We start from the raw sequence: 13065 nt of genomic DNA on the forward strand, positions 1-13065 counted from the left end.
TATAAAAGAAATCTGTGGCTGAAACCCTACTGATGACATTACATTAACCAGTAATCCTTTTTTTTTCAGAATTAAAAGAAACATCAGAGACAATAGTATCTTAAGATTCTGAAATAGGCAAACAACTGGGACAGGCCACAAGGTCTCTGCTGCTCTATCAAATTCTTTAATGTTGTTTATTTGGGTAAGACAAAACTATACCTTCTGCTGTAATTGATAAAGTACAATGTTTTCTCATGTTAATGGAATTTGTAATAGTGTTGGAATATTAAAAATCTTTCATCCCTCACTTAGCTCAAATATTAAAACCATTGTATGTGTTAACTGGGACAGGTCCTTCGTGGGAGGAGGAGGACCTCCAGCAGGCTGCTTCAAAAAAAAAAGTGGAGGGTGAAGGTGGACATTGACTTAGCCTGTGAATTGGATGTGGCTGGCACCAAGAGTGGCTTTGGGTGGGGTCTGTGGTAGAGGCAACATTCTAACCAAGCACCCCTTGGGTTTTAGTCACAATTCTGGGAAGGGGCCAAAAGTACAATACAGAAAAGCAATTGTGTGCAGCATACAAAGTCGTGTTGAAAGCGAAGGGCTTAACCCAACAGCATATGGTCACTCTGAAGACTGCCACCCCTATCCAGTATGCAACTGCAAATACTAGAAACAAGGCAAAAAGATGGACTGTTGTGAATCACCCTCTATGGGGAAGAGATCTGTGGAAGAACATCTGGGATGCCTGCCAGCAGTGACAGGCAACTGTCTATCACGTCCCTGCCCACTCCGCTAACATCTGGTGTTAGACTGGTGAGGCAGATGCCTTCGTGAGGATCCAGAGCCATACCACTGAGACCTGCGAAGAAGCAGAGTGGCTCCACTGGAAAGATGAACATCCTGGGTACCAGACCTTGCGGTGCCTAGCCCAGCAGTTCCGGCTGCCTGTTATTCACCAACAGCTCATGGACTTCACCCATGAGTGTCCATCATGCTTACTCCAATGACTGTGACATTGGTCCCCTCCTGCTCTTGGAAGGGATGCGGTATGCTTTCACTCCTACAGGCACTGCTATGGGACTCTTATAACAAGAGTTACTATTTTCTGACAATGAATCCTTACAACAATAGAGTACGTTTAAATTCAACACTGTGAGTTGCAACCACAGGCCCAGTGAAGATGCTACCAGCAGAACCAATGCAGGCATTCAGTTAAAGTGTCAGCTGTCCCACAGCCCAAAATGGGGGAGTAACAATAATTTGTCACTGCCTATGCAGTCCCCTCGTAGAGCACCCCTGCGTGGCACGGCACTCCTTGCGCGCGTCAGCACTGTGCGTGGGCCAGCTCCACATGGGTCAAGGAGGCCTGGGGTTTGAACCGCGGACCTCCCATGTGGTAGACGGACGCCCTAACCACTGGGCCAAAGTCCGTTTCCCCCCAAATTATTGATTGGAGAAAAATCTAACAATGCACCAGAAGACCCTATATATGAATATTATAACAGGTCCAAAGGAAAAAAAACTTTTAAACAATTCTCATATTAACCTTATGAACTTTGAAACCCCTTTTTAATTCCTTTTTCTTAATGCCTTTCCAAAGAATTAAACACCACCCTAATATTTAAAGAACTAAATTAGGCAACAATGGACCTTAATGTTTTAGAAAATATTACAGGTCGATTAGATGGCACCTTTTTTTTTTTTTTAAAGAAGAAGCATAAATAGCAGCTAGATAAGCCCCAATAAACCCTCTAGGTACCAGGGTCCAGGAAGCTGATACTAGTAATCGCTGTAAACAACCTGGACACTGAAAAAGAGACTGCCCTAAACTACCCCAGCACAGCAGCAACCTCCTTAATGCTCTTTGCTCTCTGAGAAAGCAAAGTCCCTTGCACTGTGACTGTTAGGGCTGCCCCAGGAAACGCAGGGGTTTTTCCAATTGTCTACCTCACATGTTTAGGCAACATGGATCAGGTAATTGGCAACAATAGCTGGAAAAGAGGGCATACGTACTGTAATTGATCCTAGGGCCACCTTCTCTGTCTTAAATCCCGACGCCCTCAATAACTCTCCTCACCAGAGTAAGAAGGAATTCAAATGGTGGGAGTCGCCTACAAACCCATGACTGTCTCTAATTGCCCCAATTCCCTTTCAGGTTGAACCTTTACAGGGTGTCCTGGTTTTCATCGTGGACCCCAGAATATTACGTTCTTAAGCTAACCCACTCCTGTGCCTGTAAACACAGCGTCGATGGGCCTTTTTATTGGATTCAGTTAAGGGACAGTGAACTAGATCACTTTCAGTTAGATTGCTCAGGGCTTTTCACTGGACTACTCGGTGAGATGTGACCCAGGTTGTGTCTCCACTCTTACTGGGTCTTATCTAAACAGAGACACACACAAAGGAAAAAGAGACACAGAGAAAGGGAGCTCTGCCATTTTGACCCCACCATGTGAGAGGGAGGACTCCAGGTTTGCCTATGGTTGCAGAAAGACAGAGAAGCCCCGAGAGGCTCAAGGAGATGAGAAGCAGGGAGAGATGCTTGATCGCCCACAGCTGAGCTCCAGGAGAAAGGAAAGAGAGACAGACCCACAGACCCTCCAGCTTGCCTCACCACGTGGCAGGACTCCAGGACCTGCTAGCAGTCAATCTGAGGTGAGAAAGCATCTCTGATGTCTTGCTTTGGACATTTCTCAGCCTCAGATCTCTAAGGTTTATCCTAATAAAAATAACACTGTAAAAGTCAACCCATCTCTGTTATATTACAATTGCAGCCTTTGGAAAATTAAGACACAAGGCACTGATCAATTTTTATTAGCCCCTTCTTTCCCAATTCTCCTCCTGGGTAAGTATTTCCTTGGATTATCCAAGCACACACATCCTTCTACTGAGAGGGGGATATTAATTTGGACCTCTTAGAACCAGATTCAACAGAGCAGGATAAGGGATTAAGTTCCATGCATATTCCTGCCCTTTCAGTCAAAGAAGTAAAATTTAAGTGCGACCCACTTTTGGATACTCTTCTAACCACTCGCCACATTCCCTCTGCCTCACCTATCCCTGTCCCCAGGTCCTTCTCCTAGACGTGATAAGGTCTGAAGCATTCTAAGTTTCCCTCCTTCCCAAATCAAATGGCAATTAAGGGGATTTTTAGGCCAGATTGAGTCTTTTGTGGACCCCAGAAAATTATATCCTTAAGCTAACCCATTGCTGTGCATATAAATCTACTTATGTGGGACCTTTTGATTAGATTCACTGAAGGGAACTGTTGATTAGATTGCCTCAGGTAAGGAACTTTGGTTAGACTGTGGGATCCAGTGTAGCCCTTAATCCTTACTGCAGTTCTATACACATGGAGGAGAGGTGAAATAAAAGCTGCCATTTTACTTTGCTGTGTGACAAAGGCCTCTGGCATTACCTGGACACAGAAAGGTAGAGACATCTGAGAGGCTTAGAGACAGACAGGAGGCTGGAATCAGCAGAGCAGCTCAAGATGAAATAAGTCCTGGAGGAAGGGGAGAGATGAGCCGTGTCCCTGATAGCCTACACCTGAGCGCAGGGAGAAAGTGGGACTGGAGGGGAAGGCAGAGACCAGCCGCCATTTTGCCTGGTCATGCGGCAGGAGTCCAGGACCACCAGCCCCGGCCCTTGGTGAGACATCATCTCTAAGAAGCCTCGAACTGGACATTTTCACACCTTTTACCTGAATAAGTCCTTTTATAAGAGCAAACCATTTCTGGTAGTTTGCACTGGCAGCTTTTAGCACACTAAAACAATGGCTCAACTAAAACAATGGCTCAAGGCAATATAAATATGCCTTGTTTAAAGCTAAACAAGTTGTGCCCCTTATTTTTAAGGAAATTAATCAAAACTCCTTTGAGGCAGGGTTCTTAACCTGGGATCCCTGGATCCAAATTTAAGGGAGTCCATGAGCTTGAATGGAAAACAATCAACTTAGTATGTTAATTTTCTCGGACCTTTAACAGAAATCTAGCACTTTCTTCACTTATGGATGTATGTAACAAATAAATTTCAGCAGTATTCATTTCACCTGACTGGCCAAAGGGTCTGTGGAAAAAAAAGGTTAAGAACCCCTGCTTTAAGGACAGGAAGCATAGTTTGCGAAGCGCTCCCACTCTGGGACAGCTTAGTTACGAATTACCCCTTTTTCTCCTTATCCATGAATGAGAAAGGAATGCCTTAGGTTTCCCTATAGAAAAGCATAAAGACCAACATAAACGTCTAGGATAGTACAGGAAGCAACTAGGTACCTCAGCCGAGGCAACCCCCTTGCATGAGGTCCACTGCTGCTATGGCAAAACCTTCAGAGTCAACTGAAGAATTAATTACGGGATATCCCCTATCAATTTATATCGCTCATTCTGTTGAATCCCTCTCTTGCAACAAATGAATTTCTTGTGAAGTTCTCTTTTTCCTCCCAATGTCTCTTTTGTTCACTGCAACAACTATAATCTGCTACGTAACTTTCTATTTCTGATAAAACTCCTCAGGACTGCATAGCTTTGACTATTATTAACCTTTGACTAGATTTGAAAGAAACTCACATTAATAATGCAGATGTTACCCGGAATACAGATGGTTCTGACCTTAAAGGGAACTCAGGAATCTATCTTGTTGGATTTGCCATTACCTCTAACCATGAGATTATAAGAGCAAAATCTTTATCTAATCCTAAATCAGTCCAGCAAGCTGAGCTGTTTGTCCCCCAAAACAAACTTGTATACTTGCAGAATGAATAATAACAAATATATACATTGACATTGATTGTCAGTATGCTGGTGGGGTTGTTCATGGCTGGGGGATGTTATGGAAACAAAGCATTTATTTAATGTCCAGTGGAAGAAAAAATTAAGAAAAAAACAACCAGCTATTATGTTAAGGAAGCGCTACATGCTATACTGTTACCAAAGGCTTTGGCTATAATTAAAATTCCTTATTATTCTCAGGAAAATGTGGAGGAAAACACTGGCAACCATATGGAAGTTATAGCTGCAAAAAGTGCAGTCACCAAGTAAAATCCTACTCCTCTTTCTACAATGACTTTTGAACCAAACAATGCTATTGGAAACATTTACAAATGAATTATTCCTTGATACTCAACAAAACATTCCTCAGGCGATAAAAAAATGGAAAAAATGTTGGCTGCTTTAATAAGCCTGAAATTAAATTATGGCTTGCCCTTAACAGTGAACCAGTCTTCTCTAATTGCCTCTTGAAAACTGTGTCAGAAATCATTCAAAAAATGTCTCACTGAAATACTGATAAAATGGCAAACTGAGGAAAGCAACAGTTCGGGAAAACTTGCTTTTAAAAGTATAAAAATGAATCACAATTGTTTAATTTGCCCCAAGTATAATTCAGGAAAACCTTTCTGTATGTCTCAAGGATATTTGCCCTTACTTACTGGATCTTTATGGCATTCGGACTTAGTTCAATTACCCCCACCCGGAGGCTCTAAATATATTTTAATAATGATTTGTATGTACTCCCATTGGGCTGAAGCCTTCCCTGTAGACCAGCTACTGCAGTTAACAACTGAAAGAAGTAATTATAAAAAATAACTTGAAATTGAGAAGTTCTCCTGGAACTTCACTGTGACTAAGGAACCCACTTTAAAGAGCAAATTATAAAAATCAGTGTACAAAATGTGATCCGTTTTGCAACATTTTCATTGCGCCTATCACCCCTAGTCTTCAGGCTTAATCGAAAGATAAAAGGGTGAAATTAAAGCTCAATTATCTAAATTCATGGAATCCTTATTAAATCTAAAATCTGTTTTGGAAAACATACATTATCACCATTTATCTCATACTAGGAAAAATTTTGAGAATAAACTCTGGCGTTTATGTTCCTTGCCTCATAACAGGAAATATATTAAACTATTGTCAGGAACTAATCAAAACCTTAAAGAAAAATGAAACATTGGTAGACTTTTTTTTTAAATACAGCCTGCTCCTGGGAGACAAGACATTCAGAATCACCATCTTCAGTCTGATGACTTTGTATATTGGAAAACACACCTCCAGAAACATGCCTCCAACCTCACTGGGAAGGAGCTTAGCAGTCACTTTTAACTAACCCATGTGCAGCTAAATTATAAAGTATTCACACTTGGACTCATATTTCTCATTTTAAGAAAGCTCCTAGTCCTGCCTGTGAATCCATTCCTACCGGGCACCTGAAGCTTAAAATCACAGATGAGAAAGAGGTGGGGGTCTGATGCAGGCAGCTATTGCAAGGCCCAGTAACAGGCCTGTGTAATTAATACTGATGCACTTAGACTTACATCACTCAGGGTAGATAGCATCTGATATGAACAGCTAACCCAATAACCAGAAGCATACGTGATTTTCAGCAGGTTGCAATGAACTAACTAATGCTGCAATAATATTATTATCCTATTATCTCTATTATTCACATTTTTATTTCTCCCTAACCCCTTCTGTACCCTAGGTCATTTCTGTCCCTCCCAAAATAAGTCCTATGTCTTTTGAACTCCTCATTATCTCTTCCTGACCCTTTGCCATTCACCAGCTTATTTTTACAGCCAGGCAAAAGACTGCTGACCATGGCAATCTATCTGAGTTCTGGGTCTCCACTAATAAAGATAATACAGAAGGGTCAGTTTTGGGCCACACTCATAGGCGTTTATTTATTTGGTTAAATCTTAGATCTTGGGCAAACTAGAATTGTAACATATTTCAAACTTGCTAATCCTTTAATTTTATAGTCAGTGCAAGATTTTTTATTCATCTCCTGAATAACAATCATACCTGCCTGCTGAGTTATACTAATGGGCCAGTCCCTTGTTCTTGAAACTTGCACTTATAAAACTCGTTTCTGATGAAAGTAAGTGTAATTATATTAATTTCTAAAAATTAATAATGCGCCTCCCGCTCCATTAATCTTGGCTGTTTTCTTTGGCTTTCATGCCCCTCGTGGTTTCAGCTGGGGCACTTGCTTGTCACAAGAAACTTTATTTACTCTCCCTCTCCCAAACCCTAAATGCAATGCAGTAAAGATGAAGCAAAGTTAAGGAAAACAGATAGTAGTAATATAGTTAGCTAATAAAAGTCAAATAATTAAGTCATTCAAACTTATAATAAATAATGTTATAAATATGAAAACGTTTGAGTGTTTGAGTTTAGAAGATAATACCTACTATTTATACCATGATAAAACTTAAAAAGCAATTTGATAGTGTCTAGTAAAATTTTAAAGGCACATCATTTGGCTCTGAGACAAAAAATTGCACTCTGGTAATTTTAGGTGTAGAAACGTTTATTTCAACATTATCTTTTTAGTAACAAAAAATAGTAAGATAAAATAAACGAAATATAGAAATACCAAAGGATAATAGTAAGTTGGGAAAGTAATTCTGGCTCATCCCTACAATGAAATCCTAAGGAAAGTTTTAAGAGAACGAAATTGGAAAGAATGCCAAAACTGTTCATGCAGACAGTAAGGGGCTACAGACCATCAAGGCGGTGCTATCTCAGTGGTGAGCAATGCAGTCTCTGCCACACAAGGACGGGTTTGGTGTCACGTCCTCAGCTCTTTATGCGTCTGTGCCCTTGGACGCTATCCTACATTTTCTTGTGCATATACTTAACATAGTATAAACTGCATGATTTTACTGGGTATTAACGAAATAGAAAATGTTACTGCGCAAAATGCAAATGCCAGGCATCCGTATGCACCTGTGTTATGTATACCTGCGACCCGCAAGAGGTCAGAGACAGGTGGCGGAGGCGCCCAGCGGACCTGGGCATCAAAACCCCCGAGCACCGCCGGCCACCCGCGCAGGCGCACACGGGAACCGGCCCTGCGGCTTCCGTCCTCCCCGCTGGTCACGTGACCGCGCGGGGCACCCAAGATGGCGGCGCTCGCGGCTCGCTTCTTGCCTTTGCAGGTGCGGCGGAAACACAGGCTTTCGGATTACGCGGCTGGAGCTACAAAGCCGCGGGGCTGTCATTTCCGGGGTTCTCTTCCGCAAGGCCCATAATTGCGAATTCCACTAAAGAAACTGACAGGACCGTGTACTATTAATGTCTCTGCAACTTTATTCATTGTTAAATTAAAAACAAATACATGTTTGTAAACACGTCACAAGTAGGACGGCCTCCCCCCCCCAACTTTTCTTCCCTTTCTTCAAATTTTATGCAAGAAATTCAATTTAGTTAAAATCGCAATCTAGCTTTCTACCCTGGCTAAATTAAAAAAAAAATAAGAAGCTTTTGGGGCAAAATTAAAAAATTAGAGATTATATGCTTGGGAAAAACCCCACCAAGAACATGTATTTAACAATCATTGCTACTCCTCCCTGTTCTCAAGCCCATCACTGTTAAATCAACGAAATATTTTCTGTCTTTGAAAATCCCAACCAACTAAAGCCATCACACACTTGACTTCATCAGGGTCTTCCTCACAAAAAGATGTGTCTTTGCTTTCAAATATGTTCTCTATTTTTTCTCTCCTTTATGAAACTGTGATCCAAAAGCTGACCTGTGTCTTGGTCTTGTGTTTCTCAATCTCTTTTAAAACTTAAATAAATGTATTTAATTTTTAAAAAAAGAACAATCATTCATTTTCTAAGAACATAAAAATTCACTATCAGTTACCATGACACCAGCACCTGGAGAGAATATGCAAAGGGTATGAAGAAGCAACTAGAATAGGAATGGGCAACCTCCAGAGAGGTCTCAGTGGATGAGAAGGTGGTCCACCTAAAACCAGTGGCCACTAATCCTGCCCCACGAGGGGTTTAGGTGTTCCCCATTCGTTTTGCATTTGCTGCCCAGGATATGCCTTTATATCTCATAATATATGCTATATTTTAGGACGTTTTCACTCACAAGGGGTGATGATTTGCCAGTATAATTCCTAAGACTGATAGCCCCAATAAAGCTGATGAATGGTTAATAAACTCAGAACAAATGCATATGGCATAAGGTGATTTCAAAATCTAGACTTGCTTCATTCAATAGTTAATCTTTTCAGAGCACTTCCAGTTTTTTCATGGCCAGGCTCGTGCTGGAGCACTATGACTTTTCTGGGTTTTGCTTCACTCCACCAGCAATGCTTTACTGCTTCATCATTCTTATCCAATTAACAGCCTGACAGAAAAGTATCAAATTGGAGAAAAATCTACAACTAACATTTATTGAGCCTGTATTTTGCTCTGGTTATTGATATTAATTTTTTGCATTTGTTAAAAGTATTTAAGTCCCCAAGGATACCTATGGGAAAGTTATGTGAATTATTGGTATGCAAGAGAAAGGAATATAATTCACTGCATGCAAAATAAGTGGCACAAGCGATAGATCTGAGGAGATGGATTTAGGAGAATTACACAGTGAATTAAGCAACTGTTATCCTGTCTTCTTCGTACTGGCCACATTATTGTGCAAGTGCAAGTAGCACAGGCCAAGGAGCCACCTCTGCCTGCAGAGGAAGACGCCTCTACGTGTGGAGACACGGGCAGTATGGCAGATACTGTGAATTCATTTCAGACTTACAGCAGTGTTCTTTTGCAGACCTTCCTCTCCCACAGTCCGGGGAAAAGCAATCATTTTAATAATCATTAATAATAATTAATCATTAATAAGCTCAGGCTTTCTGGCTAATGCAGGGGCCAAATGACATAACTGCACCAAAAAGACATAGATTCAAGTATCTAAAGACAAATTCTCTTCGAGAATAAGAACATCTGCTTGAAAGGAGACGACATGTATCCTTGGCCCTATCACTTCTCCAAATGTTCCTGCCGGATATAATTTTGTAGGTGAAGCAGCCATGTTTACGCCACAAAATAGCAATCTGAGGACGAAGACTACGCCTATAGAAAGTGACATGGAGGTGTCCCTGGCACTGAAGGATCATTGCCAATCAGCGATGCCATTAGAAAAAGTCCTTGACCAAAAGGGGGAAGAATTAAATGAAACACAATTTTTATAGCTAAGATATTTCATAGTGTGTCAGGAGGTCATTCCAGAAGTTACACTTAACGTACATCTCAGGTGGAGCTCTCTAACTGCCAGAGTAAGCAAAGCCTCCAACAGGGGTGCTCCTGAGGGCTCGGGAGATATCTGGATACTGTAGACAAGGCACGCAGCCCCAAGAAATCAGCACCCAGTCAGTGGACCTTAGTTTGGAATACATTATAACTTATTTTCCCACTGTAACAGAGTTAGACTCATTTATAACTTCCCTACACATGATTCTCCAACCACTATTATTTGAAACTATGATTAATATACTTGTTAAATAGGCATCGCAGAAACTTAAATCTTTGGTCTGTACACATGCCAGTTGAGTCCTGAATCTCAGTAGAGTTAGAGCCAACATCTTTTTTTTTTTAAGATTTATTTTTCATTTATTTCTCTTCACCCCTTCTCCCCCCCGATGTCCACTCTTTGTGTTCATTCGCTATGTGTTCCTCTGTATCCACTGGCATTAACTGGCAACACTGGGAAACTGCGTCTCCTTTTTTTTGCTGCGTCATCTTGCTGTGTCAGCTCTGCATGTGTGTGGAGGTATTCCTGGGCAGGCTGCAGTTTTTTGATGAGGGGCAGCTCTCCTTGTGGGGCGCAATCCTTGTACATGGGGCACCCCTACATGGGGACACCCCGGTGTGACACGGTACTCCTTGCGTGCATCAGCACTGTGCGCAGGCCATCTCCACATGAATCAGGAGGCCCAGGGTTTGAACCCTGGACCTCCCATGTGATAGGCGGACTCTCTACAGGTGAGACAAATCCACTTCCCCTAAGATGTCTTTAATAGGGGAAAATGGGAGAGGGGCAGGTGATAAGGTATATGGGAATCCTCTTTATTTTCTCTGTAACATTTCTGTAGTCTAAATCTTCTTTAAAAATAAAGTTATAAAAATAAAAGGAAATGGAGATCAATAGGGGACTTCATCCATTATGACATAATTAGACAATTGCAACACTTTGGGATGATTCTCATTGAAGTTTTGCTGGGTGTGTGATTAACATACTTGTTAAAGGAGCTTGAGTAGAGGTTTGTTTTTGTTTTTATTTTTCAGAGCAGATCACAATTTTTCCAAACTAAGGAGATGCCAGTAGGGCTTATTTCCATCTTTTACTCCATCCTTAGTAAATGGGTTGCCAGCTGTCTTTGTCTGCAAGGTTCCTGTAGTGGTACCATGGGTATGTTGCTAAAAACAACAAATATTTATTATCTCACATTTCTGGAGGCTAGACGTCTGAAATACTTAACTGCAAGAGCGTGCTTCCTCTGAAGTGTCTGTGGTTCTGTCGGCGACTTGCTGGAAATTCATACCATGTCTCAATGTCTGCCTCTGTCACATGGCTTCTCCCTTCTATTGACTGTGCCTGAATTTCCTCGGACTATAATCACACCCAGCATATTGGATTAAGGGCCCTCTCGGTTCATATTGCCTTTATCTTAACTAACATCATCTTCCAAGGCCCTCTTTCCAAATGGGGTCACATTCACAACTCCTGAGTTTTTGAATGGACATACTTTTTAGAGGACACAACTCAATCCATAACACCAACTTTACTACTTTGTAACTAATGATACCCTGTTTTGGTTTGAGAATGGGATGATTATTCTGTTCACAGTGAAAGAAAAGTTGCCAGATATCATAGAAGAGTAAAGCAGAGGGGTGACTGTTCTCCATTCTGGCCCTGTGGGTTGGGCGCCCAACGTTCCCTCCCCACAGTCCTAACACAGTAACTGGAGCTCAGAAGCCATCCTGGGCTACACAGGGGGATGACGCAGGATTTCACGTGAGTTCCACTGATTGCTCACATCTCAGAAATCCAGTGCAAGAGGCATCTCCTCCTTGGAGGGGTTTCCTAACCTAATCGATGGAGCACTTCATTTACTGCACGTGAGACTTGGTGGCTGAGTCTCCGAGGTTCCAAGTGGGAATACCTCCTTCACAAGAGCAGGTCAGCCTAGGGGAACTCTTCTTGGGCCTCCAGGTTCTTGAGCTTACTGTGAAGGAGAACCTCAATACCCCATCTCTCCAGCTCTCCAGCTGCCACTGCTTGCTGACCATCTACACTGCTGATGAAACACTTCAGGACTCAGAGATGTGTGATGCTCAGAGGCTATCAGGTGTGTGCATTTGTGTACGTGCGCATGTGTGTGTGACACACTAAGGCATTTATAAGGACCCACTTGAACTGACCGCATGTTTGTCAAAAGTCTGATCGATACACCCCGCCTGAGTCCTAGGGAAACTCAAGCTCCACCTTGAGAAGGACCCTACTGGGTTATGGGCGTGGAGAAGGCCCCGTGTACAAGCCCTGGGCCTCTACATGATGCTAAGTGTCCCTGCAGCGCACCGGGGCAAAACACTACCACAAGGACAAATAAGAGACCTAAAGACCTGCCACCCCTGCGCCCCCTTTGTGTGTGGGCCCTTAGGTACATGGAGCTGTGTTGTGAATATGTCATGTTCTGGAAGGAAGACAGAGTGGAGACAGGAGGGCAGATTTATTAACTCCGACAGTTCTACAAGGAATGAAGGGGAAACATTATGAAAAAAAAAAAACAGATTCGAGGAATTCATCCCTTACAGCAGGAAGGATGGTGTGTCTGCCTTTGGAAAGTAGGGCTTCAGTATTCTGACTACAACTCTTAATTCTTTTATGAGCCTGTACCAGGTATTCTAATATGTGTACCCTTAGTTGCCCCACCTGACTAACGGGTGAAATAATCGTACAATATACACCTAGTCTGTGATGAAAATAAAGCACTAAAGTGTAGTTCTGGAATATACTATGCTAACAAAGAATTATTTCTAGAATACCCCTACCATTTTAATGGTCATATGTGTATTCACATGGATGTGTACACAAACACACACCCTCTCACAAACACACCTTCACACAAAGAATCCATGCGTGTATTTATATTTGTATAACTAGCAAATATTTAGAACAGAAGCACACCAAGGTTTTCACAATGGTCAGCACAAGTGGTAGGAATTGGAAAAGATCGGGGATATTTACAGATAGTCACAACTTCCAATTTAGAATTCTGTATTATTTAATTGAA

The sequence above is a fragment of the Dasypus novemcinctus genome, chromosome 3, assembly GCF_030445035.2.
Source record: "Dasypus novemcinctus isolate mDasNov1 chromosome 3, mDasNov1.1.hap2, whole genome shotgun sequence".
NCBI classification, from domain to species: Eukaryota; Metazoa; Chordata; class Mammalia; order Cingulata; family Dasypodidae; genus Dasypus; species Dasypus novemcinctus.